The sequence below is a fragment of the Microtus ochrogaster genome, linkage group LG1 (genome assembly GCF_000317375.1).
Source record: "Microtus ochrogaster isolate Prairie Vole_2 linkage group LG1, MicOch1.0, whole genome shotgun sequence".
In the NCBI taxonomy this organism is placed as follows: Eukaryota; Metazoa; Chordata; class Mammalia; order Rodentia; family Cricetidae; genus Microtus; species Microtus ochrogaster.
This window is the reverse complement of record NC_022027.1, coordinates 45102100-45113879: the sequence shown is the minus strand read 5'-3', so window position 1 is coordinate 45113879 and position 11780 is coordinate 45102100. Positions and strand designations below refer to the sequence as shown.

The window sequence follows — 11780 nt, the reverse complement described above, 5'->3', positions numbered from 1 at the left end:
CCTGCCTCTGCCTCCCGAGTGCTGGGATTAAAGGCATGCACCACCATTGCCTGGCTTGGATTCTATATTTTTTTTTTTTAGTTAGAAGGAAAAACAAAGCTGGGTGGTGGCAGCGCATGCCTTTAATCCCAATACTCAGGAGGCAGAGGCAGGTGGATCTCTGTGAGTTCGAGGCCAGCCTGGTTTATAGAGTGAGTTCCAAGACAGCCAGGGCTACACAAAGAAACCCTGCAAATCTTTGATTCTAACGCTACCAGCATGTCAACGTGTTTTACTTCGAGTAGTAAGCAATCTGTTTCTCTCAGTTCTGTTTCCCTTTTCCGGTCACCACCACGAGCATGGGTAACTTGGGGTCATGTTTCTGGAGTTAGGATGAGGCCGCACTGAGTCACTAAAGCCTTACTGCACAGAGGCGAGCAGTGGGAGCTCCTGCCAGTTCTGAGCAGGTGCCAGGCCGTATACAAACAGAGATAAGGCGAGTCCATAAGGCAGAGTTCTGAGTGGCTGTCTGGAGGCCAGAGGATGTAGACTAAATGTTTAGAAAGCCAAGATTATGGTCTGATGAGAACGATAGGGCACATCTTGATTCAGAGGGAGGTTCATGCCTTAACCCCAAAGCTTCTCCATGCTTCTGCTGAGATAAGTGTTCTGCAGCCATGGATCCGCAGTCCTGCTCAGCTACCAGACAATAAGGAAGCAGTTACCCTGGAAACACATAGGTGGGAGATGGGGCTGATGCTGACCCTGAACAAAGGATGCTTGGCTGTGTTCCTCTCTAAGCTGACCTGGAGGTAGAAAGGACATGGTGCTGTCTCGGTATCTTTTCTTCCATTGGCCATTTTTTATTTTCTTTGTATATCTCTGACTGTCCTGGAACTAGGTTTGTAGACCAGGCTGTCCTTGAACTCACACAGATCTGTCTGCCTCTGCCTCCTTGACTGCTGGGATTAAAGGCGTGAGCTATCACTACCTGGCCACAGAATATTCTTAAATATTTAAATTTAGAGGTTTAGATATGTGTGTGTCCTACACACACACACACACGCACGCATGCACACACGCACGCATGCACGCACACCCCTCACAGAGCTTTTATTTTTGAAGGGATGAATTCATCTTAACTTCTAAGTGAAGCTTCCCCCCTTAGGTTTTACTAATACTATGTACTTTCTTCCCCCCTGTCGGACATCCTTTTATATAGATGATTATGTTGTTATGTTTCTTATCAATTACATGTTGGTTTCTCATTAAGTTTTATTAATCCAATGATTTTCATTTGTGGTAAAAATGTGCAAATATATAGCTTGCCCTTAATTTGGTTATATCCTAATTTTCTAATTTATTTGATTACCTAAACTAACCTGCCTAGCCATTGGGGAAAAAATTAAGTTTATTTATGTACTAATAGAAAACAATGGTCAATTTATATGGTTAAGGGAAGTAAATGTGATCCTGTTACTCCTTCTCTTTCATATATATAGTATTTGAAAATATATTTATTATATGTATGTACTTAGATATAGCTCATTTCTATCTGCCAAATAGTACCAACATTTTTTAATTCATTGATACACTATGTGTGCATGTAATATAATGTAATGGAGGGTGGGGTCAAATTCAAAGCAAAGCTTTACATAGAGCAAGGTGCTCCTGAGCGCGGTCCCTAGCCCCATTAATTACTTGTAATTTCTGTTTTGTAGCAGACATGGGCATTGCACAGAGTAGGTAAAACCAGGGCTTTTACAGAGTTCACTGGAGAGGCCCACAACCGGAAGAGCCTACTGATAGCCTGTGCTGGGAAGTGGGAAGTGCTGTGAGCAGGAAGTGGAGCAGGGAAGGGGATGGCCATGATTGTCCAAGTCTGCCTGCACACTGGCATTAGAGCAGGAAATTTTTGAGTGAAGTAGCGTAGATGTTCTATTTTATTTTGTCTCTGTGGTTTAAGAAAACATTCTTTTTTTTATGATTTATTTATCTTTATGTGCATTGGTGTGAAGGTGTCAGATACCCTGGAACTGGATTTTCAGACAGCTGTGAGCTGCCATGTGGGTGCTGGGAATTGAACCCCGGTCCTCTGGAAGAGCAGTCAGTGCTCTTAACCGCTAAGCCATTTCTCCAGCCCCTAAGAAAACATTCTTAAGAACATTCACCGAAGTTTTGTTCTCACCTTGTCAATGTTATCTGTGTTACCTGGATAAAACTTCTGGAGCATCCTTCCTTAGACGTCTCTCCAGTATGCACTTAGTTGGCATGTTTTAGTTATCTGCGTGTTTGTTTGGGAGGTTATTGCTTCAGTGCTTTTGATTTTTATTTTATTTCTGATAGTGCTTTGCCTGCATGTGTGTCAGTGCACCACACATATGCACTACTGTGGAGGCCAGAAGACGGTGTCGGATCCTCGGGAACTGTAATTACAGACAGTTCCGAGTCACCGTTTGTATGCTGTAAGTCAAACCCAGGGCCTCGGGAAGAGAAGCCGCTGCTCTTAACCACTGAGCCAGCCCTGTGGTTTGATTTTCCTTTTTCTTCAATACATGCTCTCTGTGTTACCCAGGCTGGTCTCCAACTTATGGTGTTCCCCCCTCATCCCAAGTGCTGGGATTACAGTCATGTGCCACCATACCAGCTGTAACTATAGAGTTCTCAACTTCCTCCTTTCCTTATCAGTCTTTGCTCAGACCCTTCCACTCTTTTCCCCTTTAAAGAAACAAACTGGGTGCCCCAAAGAAGGCACAGTGGTAGACGCAGGTATAAGGAGTCTGTGCATATTCCTTACTTTTCTGTTGCTCTGCTAACACCATGACCACATGCAAGCTATAGAAGGAGTTTATTCTGTCCATCATTGATAGGAAGGCATGGCCGCAGGCACGGAGGCAGGGCCGGTAAGCTGAGAGATCACATCTTCAGAAGCAGACTCAGGACACTAGAATTGGGGCAAGGCTATAAACTCTCAAAACCACTGCCTGTTTCCTAGACCGCACATCTTCAGAACCTCTTCAAACTGCCCCATCGACCGGCAACTAAGTGTTCAAATGTGTGACCATATGAGAGAGGGACATTTCTCATTCAAACTGCCACAGTCTCAAAGTGTAACTCCAAAGCAGATGATTACTAATTACAAAGGAAAGAAAGGCATAGTAATTTTGGCTAATGGTGGGAATCACCAGATACAATTTATGGATTTTTTTTTTCAGACCTTTGACAAAGGTTCACATCAGAGACCTTGTGATGGGAAGTTAGGAATGTCAATAGAGCTGAGATGGCATGAGGAACATGGCAGGAAGAAAGGTAGAATTAGCAGGTTCAGGATAGTATTAGGTAATCCTCGTAGGCCTTGGTAAGGAATTAAGTTCAGTATTGCCTTAGGAGGTTTGGGGAATGCCACCTGATTTATAGCTGTGAAAGATTTGGCTTTTATCCTGGCAGTGGTGGCACATGCTGTTAATCCCAGCACTGGGGAAGTAGAGGCAGGCAGATCTCTAAGTTTAAGACCAGCCTGGTCTACGGAGTGAGTTCCAGGACAGCCAGGGCTACACAGAGAAACCCTGTCTTGAAAAACAAACAAAACAAAGGGAAAAAAAGGCCTGGCTTTCGTGAGAGGGATGAAGAATTAAGTGGCTGTGTCACAACCAAGTAGGAAGGGTTTGCAGTGGGCTTGAACCATCATCGTAACAGAATCAGTGATGCGTTTAATCTGGAGTAGATGAAGGTAGAGGGAGCGGAAGTTCACCAACATTGGGTGTGTGCTTTGATAAAAGCGTAGAATCAAAGGTGACAGGTTTTTGGCCTGAGCCTCTCCACTGGGTATCCTTCAGTCTGACCTCCCTCTTGGTCCATGGGGACAGTGGTTGCTTCATGGTGATTTTGAAAGGCAGGGAGATTAGCAAGTCTGTTACTGTCTCCAACCCGGGGCAAAGACTACTGGAATGCAGAGGTATTCACAGAGCAGACTAGAGAGACATTTAAGAAATAAAAAATGCTAGCTACTTGTGGGAATTGGTTAGAGTAATTTACTAAAATTGGAGATAGCTGGGTCTTTTTTTTTTTTTAAACTGGTAGCAAATTACTGCTGTGTCTTAATGGCAGGGATTGCCTGAGGCTTGCTTTTGTATAGGCCTAGAATTAAGCTGAGAATTTTTTTTTTTCTGCTTTGAAAGATTATAAAAGGAGGGGAGAGGAAGATAGTAGTTGATTTTTTCTTGAAGTTTGCCATCCTCTGCCGTAGTAGTGGTAAACTGGTTCCTAGAGTGGCAGTAACAGAATCCCCTGGGCACTTGTGAGAAATGCAAATTCTCAGGCCTCTCCACACACCTGCAGAGTCAGAAACACTGGGAAGTATTATAACAAGCCCAGATCTCATTTGCATGAACATGAAGGCCTGAGACCCACTCTCAAGAAACTTCCATCTTCCAGGTGTTGGTGGTGCATACCTTTAATCCCAGCTCTTGGGAGGCAGAGGCAGGCTGATCTCTCTGAGTTTGAGACCAGCCTGGCCTACAAAAGCTAGTTCCAGGACAGGCTCCAAAGCTGCAAAAACAAACAAACAAACAAGAAACTTCCATCTTTATTCTAGGTTACAGGACAAAGAGTACTTATAAAAACACCGCATGGAGCCAAGCACGGTATCACACACTTTTATCCCAGTACCTGAGAGGCAGAGGTAGGCCTATTTCTGAGTTTGTGGCCAACTTGGTTTAGAGAGTGAGTTCCAGGACAGCCAGGGTTACACAGAGAAACCTTGTCTTTAGACATCAAAAACAGAACAAACAAACAAAAAGCACTGTATGTGGCTGGAAACAGTTGAAATTTTAGCAGTTAATAATAGCAACATTCTGTAGTTTACAATTAAGGGCATAGGCTGTAGCCGCAGACTGCTCCTGTTGAAATGAGTAATTGTTCACTTATGATTGAGACAGTCTCCTTATGTAGCCCTAGCTGGCCTGGAATTTGCTTTGTAAGCCAAATTTGTAGGTCTAGAACTTGTGGTTACCTCCCTGCCTCTGCTTCCCAGGTGCTGGGATTACAAGTGTGTCCCTCCATGCCTGGCTGAGTAATAGGTGTGTGTCCTTGGGTAAACAGACCTCTTAAGCCTTACTTTCTGTGTTTGTAAAGTATGCATTCAAATAGGTGAACTTTGGGTTTCTGTAAGACATAAGTGATTTCATAAAATACTCAGAGGACGGCCTGATCTATAAGTAGTACACTTTTAAGGTAATCTGCATATGTAATGCAATAAGGGAAACCACCTCAGTTTCATTTAATAAGTGATGGTCTGCCTATATACTTTGCATATACAAATTATTAAGTCATCCAAAGTAATACCAGTGTAGATTTTGGAGGCTCAAATATCGGTGTTGCCTTTTGTGAACCTTTTTTACTTTTAGGAAATACATTAAAATCACCATTATAGGAGTGTGAGGAAAAACTGATGATGTATTTCTGCCTGCATCATGCTTGGTTCAGATGTTTCTATTCTCCTCGGGTTGCCCTTCTGAGCATTCCCAATTTCCTCCGCTATCTTAATATTGAAAACGTTGCCGAATCTATACGTGGCAAAGGAACAAAATCTTGTCAAGAAATGATTTTCCCCCATGAATCAAGATCCATGAGGCAATGTAGTATCCATAACTGGGTCCCAGATCTGTAAACGACATTTTTGTTTTGTTTTGAAATTTCAAGCCTTTGAGCCTTCTTTGGAAATGCTTGGTTCCATTTAAGGATGGTCAAGGCCATACAAGAGACCCAAGTCTGTGTATACAGCCCAAGGTTTTTTTGTTTTCTCATACTCCACGCACGACTCAGCAACCCTTTTAAACTAGCTGGATGATATTGACTTGAAAGGCTTAAAACCTCCATTTCCTAAAACAGGTCAATAAGCAGAATAGGTGCGCTCCCTGTGCAGAGTTGAACACTGCATTTTAATGCTCCGCTAAGGCAACAACCTGCAGGCCTCTAGTTTAGGGACATCTTAGCAAGAATAAAAGCGCCAGGACCATCCTTTAGTAAAGACACTGCTCAGCGGGGAGCCAGCTTTTTTTTGTTCGCGCCACCTGAGAGGACCGGAGGCTCAGCATCACAGCAAGAGAAAGGCAGCTTCCTTGTGACGTCACATCAGCGGGCTCTCGCCCGGGTTCTAGGCCGGTTCCGGTTTCCTGGCTTTCCGGACGCCCGAGTGCGCGAGCGCGACGCCGTACTGCGCGTGCTCCGCAGAGGGACGCGAGAGGGTTGGGTCCTGCTCTCCATGGTGATGTCTGATTGGCTGGCGTTGTTCTGGGGGGTTCCCTAGCCCTTTCGGCAGGGGTAAAACAATAAGAGGGGGCGGCGGCAAAGGGGGCGGGACGTCCGTGTTCTTGTGGCTCGTTGCAGCTGTAGGCTCTGGGGAAGAGGCGGCTTCGAGGGGCCCGAGCTCGCAGGTCTCCGGATTCCCAAGCCTCGGGCTTAGTCGAGGAAGGAGAATCTGCTGTGGCCGATCCCGCGACACTCCTGACCTCCGCGCGACGTGCCCGCCGCCGCTGTTGGTTGGAGGTGTGTACGGGGGCCGAGAAGGGGCGGTCGGTGTGGTGGTCGGCAGGGGACATTTCGCTCCGCTCCGCGGCTCTCAGCAACCGTCCGGTGTGTGCGCTCGCTGTCTGGGGTGCCGCGGCAGAAACATTGTTCTCGCCGGCTGCCTACGCCAGCCAGAGTGCGTGCGTGTGTGCCGAGCCGAGCCTTTTCTGCAAGGTGAGCGTGAGGCTGCGTGGGGAGGAAAATGACCCGCGCGCGTGGTGCAGAGGAGGGCACAGGTGGGGCTGGGGCTTGCCGGGATGAGGCTGCTCGGCGGGACCCTGTCCGCCGCAGCTCCAGGAGCGCGCCGACGGGCGCCAAGCCGCGAAGCGAGCGGTGGGTTTCTGCAGACGCGGTTTCAGGGTGGGAAGCCCACCCGCCTGGCTCCCCGCTGGTTTGCGGCCCTGGTTCCCGATCGTCGCCCCGCCCGTGGGGGAGGGGAGGGAGGCCGTGTCGGCGGAGGCAGAAGCGACGCAGATGCGAAAGTAGCGGCCTCCGGGCACCATTTCTGTGCCCGGAAACTGAATCCGGGGTTGAAGGTGGCCGCCGCTCCGCTTGTCGGGTGCTCGAACTCCCCCCCCCCCCCCCCCCCCCCCCCCCATTATCCCGAACATGTTCTGATACGAGGGCTGTAACGAGCGAAGACTCTCCGTCCTTTTTTCTGCAGGCGATCTCCAGTAGCCCAGGAAAGAAAAAAAGACGTTTGAGTATTTTGGGAATGGGTTTCTTCCCCTCCACACACAATTTTTTTTTTTTTTCTTAGAGGGTGAGGGGAGAAGAATGTAAGTTTCCCTAGATGGTGTGGGTTTTGTTAGTGGAATTTGATCGAGGTTTTCCTGCGTCTCTTAAGAGCCGATTTCTTCAGGTGTCCCTATACTGCTTTGGGATTATAGGGTCGTGTTCATAATTTTTGCTCCCAAGATATAACTGATTTTTAATCGAGTGTTTGAGGAGGTGCCTTTTGCCTCTTTAAAAACAAAACACGTGCACCAAAGCTGAATCAAGGAAAATTGCCCTTCTCCCTCCGGGTATGATTGTTGTGCTATTTATTAACTTGAGTTAAGGTGTCTGGTTTTTAGATTCTAGACACCAGACCTCGTTCGTTGCATGTATCCAGTTCGGGGAACCATTAACTGCAGTGAAAAGGTCGCACTGGAATAGATGATAGTAATTTCTTGTCCATATTTGGCTGTTAATGTAGCCCTAGGCATGTGAATCAAAGTTTCTAGGTAAACACTTGCCTTTGTCAAATCCAGTGGTCCCCTTCTGGTCTTTAGGTTTTCAGGCCCGGTGTCCCAGCACTCGGGGGACAGAGAGAGGAAGGTAGATCTTGTGAGTTCGAGGCCAACCTGGCCTACATACTTACAAACCATCCAGGCTACATAGTGAGATTCTGTCGTCATTATTCGCTCCCCCACCCAAGGTTTGCTCAGTTTGGATCTTAGGACTGAATATTGTTGTCCCTTCTTATTAAGCTTTAGGTCATGTGTTTCTTTCCTTCTCATCTCGGTTGTGTACAAATTATTTCATTATGAAAAATCAATTATGAGAAGGGCTTCAAGTATGTTTCTTGGTGGCAGAGGTTATTGAACATTCAGAACTGAAATAGTGCTGGGCTTGGGAGTATGATTTTAATTACGGTCCAGAGGCAGGAAGATCTCGAGTTTAAGGTCAGCCTGGTCCACTGAGTGAGTTCCGGGACAGCCAGGGAGGGCTATACAAGGAAACCCTGTCTTGGAAAATAAAACACAAAAAAGTAGAATTGAAATACTGGTGATGGTGAAAGCAAACCTCAGAAGTGGAGTGAACTAGACACTAGTGGGATGGGTGGCTGACTATCGGAGGAGCGGATGATGACGTCATTGGATAGTTAAGTGAACCTTGGTAAGATCTTGCTCTTCAGGTTCAAGACACCAGCATACCTGGGGCATCAGAAGTACCCAGGCCCTGCCACCATTCACTGCAGTTCAGGGGGCGTGCTACAGTTTCTTGATGAGCGTTTGGCCTGTGAACCTCCCACAAAATTAATAGCTAGACTGAATGTAACTTAGTGACCGAGTAAACTGGACTGTTAGGCGAGTTCTAGCTTTGAAGAAGTGGTTGGCATTGTTTTAGCAGGGAATGTTTGTTAGCTGTATTTGCCTTAGAGATTAAATAACAAAATTCAATATCAACAACTGGAAATTTACAGATAATCATAATATCTTTTAGATTCTTGGCAGCAATTTATGTTGCAGAATTATTACCTATTATTAGAAGTTATTTTCTTAGTTTCCTAAATTGTTTTCCTATGTTTTATGTTGAATGGATATGAAGAAGATGATGGAGTGACACTTTTTAGCGTTTACACTGAAGCCCAGATTGGATTACTCCGAATGGAAAGTGGTGGAGTTTAGCTGACCTGTGCAGGGTGGTGGTGGCACTCAACTTAAATCCGGCTCTTGGGAGGGAGGCAGAGGCAGGCAGCTCTCTTAAGAGTTCGAGGCCACCTGGTCTACAGGAGTAGTTCCAGGACAGTCAGGAACACAGAGAAACCCTGTTTTAAAAACTCAAAAAAAAAAAAAAACTAGCAAAAAAAGTCTTTAATGGTTGCCCTTCACTGGTAGATGTGTGCATAATAATCAGTAAAGCAAAGCAATGTTTCTTTCCAAACCCTCAGCAAAAGAATGTTGTTTTGTGCATTGGTTTATTGTAATCATCTAACTTCTGAGTATTTTATCCTGTCTTGTTGTGGTACTAATGCTGGGAAGATCTCTTACTATATTGTGTTGCTGTCAATCCCCCCCAGTTTAAAATACACTGGAAGTTGGATTTGCATTTTATTACTGTATTTATTTGGTTTCTTGGGGCAGGATCCTTGTTTAGCCCAAACTAGCTTGACATTTACTTTGTGTCCTAGGCTGGTCTGGAGTTTCTGGTAACGTCCTACCTTTGCCTCCTTGGTGCTGGGAAGTAGAGGTATATGCTACCGTGCTTGGCGTGAAAATTGAACTGTAAAGTTTGTGGTTTTTCTAGACAGGGTTCCTCTGTAGCTTTGAAGCCTGTCCTGGAATTAGCTCTTGTGGACCAGGCTGGCATCGAACTCAGAGATCTTCCTGCCTCTGCCTCCCCAGTGCTGGGATTAAAGGCGTGCGCCTCCACCGCCCGGCTGAACTGTAAAGTTTTTAAGGACTTATTTTTTGTTCCTTCTAATTATGTACTTGCATGTGTGTATAGAAGGTGTTAGATCCTCCTGGAGCTGGAATTAAGGCCGATTATGACCTCCTAAATGTAGGTGGTGGGAAGAAAGAACACGGAGCCCCCTAAAAGTCGAGTGGCTTTTTTGTTTGTTTGTTTTGTTTGAGTCAGGGTCTCGCTGTGTGTAGGCCAGGCTGATCTTGAATTAAGAGAGATCATTTGTTGTGGCAGACCTTGGATCCAAGTACCTCAGTGACAGAAATAGAATGTTCTGGATAAAACAACTTCTGTCCTCAACCCTCAAGATAAGGTGACAAGTGCTGAAGTACAGAAAGATGCTAAGAATGGCCATGCCGTCCCACGAAAGTGGTGTATTCACATCATGCTCCCTTCACCCTGTATTTTGAGGCAGTGTCTTTGTAGCCCTGGCTGGCTGACTTAGAACTATAGACCAGACTGGCCTTCAACTCAAGAGATCTGTCTTCTGTCTCCTGTGTTTTAAAGACAGTCCGGCCCCTTCCTCTCCTACCACACCAGACAGGGTTTCTGTGAGTAGCCCTGGCTGTGCTGGAATTTGCTTTGTAGGTCAGGCTGGCCTTGAATTCGCAGAGGTCCACCTGTCTTTTACCTGTCTCTAGGTCTCCTGAGTGCTGGGATTAAAGGCGTCTTCAACCATGCTCACCTCTCATTATTTTTTAATGTTTCCTGAGTCCCGTTTCCTTTACCTCTTGAATAGGGAACGTTATATTAACTTCATTTACAGAAAAATGAAACTGAACACTCAGAAGGCAAAGAGATAAAGGGCCTGTCTTTGTTCCAAGAACAAGAATTTTGTGTCAGTGTGACACTCAGGAAATTTGCTTTGGGCCAGGTGAAGTCACTCAGGAGGCAAGGCTAGAAGAGGGGAGTTGGAGGCCAATCTCTTCTATAGAGTGAATTCCTGAACAGCCAGGGCTACTTAGAGAGAAACCTTGTCTCAGAGGGGAGTAGCATAACCATTTCTGCATACATCACCACTACCCAGCATAGCCATTCTTAAGGGTTGGCCATTCTTGGTGTCTTTCTGCACTCCAGCACTTGCCCCCTTTGCTTTACCCATAGCCTCCTATTTCTGTCACTGTGGTACTTAGACCCAAGGTCTGCCACAACAAATCTGAATTTCTTGTTCTGAAAATGTGTGGCTGGTATTGTTGTAGTCAGTAAAACCTTTTAGATGAAGACCTTCAGGAACTTTGGGAAGTTATGGTGTTGGGAAGTTAAAGTGGGATCTAGTCTGTGGGTCAGTGAGAATGGGCCTTGGCCTAAGTGTGAGCCCTGCAGAGGGCGTGGGAGTAAGCATCCTGTCCTGGAGATAAGCTAGGGCTAAGCATGGACAGCCTTTGATAGCAGTTTCTGGTAAACAGGCTACAGCCAGTTGGAGACATTCTTTCCATAAATAAAATATGGTAAGTATAACCTTCCAAGGTTAGCAGTTTATCTGCATTTCCTCCTCCTTATCTAGGTGTTTTCTTGATATTTTTAATAAAAAGTATGATTTCTTCAGAAATATTTGTTCTCTCCAAGCATTGAAATAACTACCAAAGAATGGCATGAAATTTCATGGAACGAAGTGCAGTGAGTGGTGTGCGTTTTTTAATGCTTTAAAGATTGGGGGTACTGAAGATACAGCTCAGTTGATAGAGTGCTTGCTTAACACATGGTTTAAATATCTCTGTTCTGAAAGCTGGAATGTTCTGAAATTTGGAATGTTCAAAGAGTTGCATTAGTAGTTGTGGTTAGGTATTTGTGTTTAAATTTTGATTTTTTTTTCTGAAGTTAGCCATTTTATTACTAGTAATGGAGCACTGTGTCCTTAGTAAGAATATGGAGAGAGACCATTTAAGATAGCACTGAAATTAATGAGAATTAACTATTTTGGGTAACCTTTTCTGCTGTAATCTGCTCTAATAATAATTTTTACCATTTGTAGTGAATTTTTAAAATTAATTTCATTCTTTAGCTCATCATATACATTGCCTTTTTTTTTTTTTTTTTTTTTTTTTTTTTTTTTTTTTTTTTTT

At 45.0% G+C, this 11780-nt stretch overlaps 1 protein-coding gene across 4 annotated transcripts in view; it reads left to right on the top strand.

Moving 5' to 3' along the window:
* G3bp2 (G3BP stress granule assembly factor 2) overlaps positions 1–11780 on the top strand; it is an 81050-nt gene that overhangs the window by 44972 nt on the left and 24298 nt on the right. For 2 of the 4 annotated variants that reach the window (XM_005359495.3, XM_005359493.3), the window contains exon 1: positions 6312–6525. The exons of 1 other annotated variant lie outside the window; for it this stretch is intronic. The gene's annotated coding sequence lies outside the window, so the exon portion shown is untranslated. Of the gene's footprint in view, positions 1–6311; positions 6526–6558; positions 6721–11780 lie in introns of those variants that run through there. One more of the 4 variants, XM_005359494.3, reaches the window with a different exon arrangement.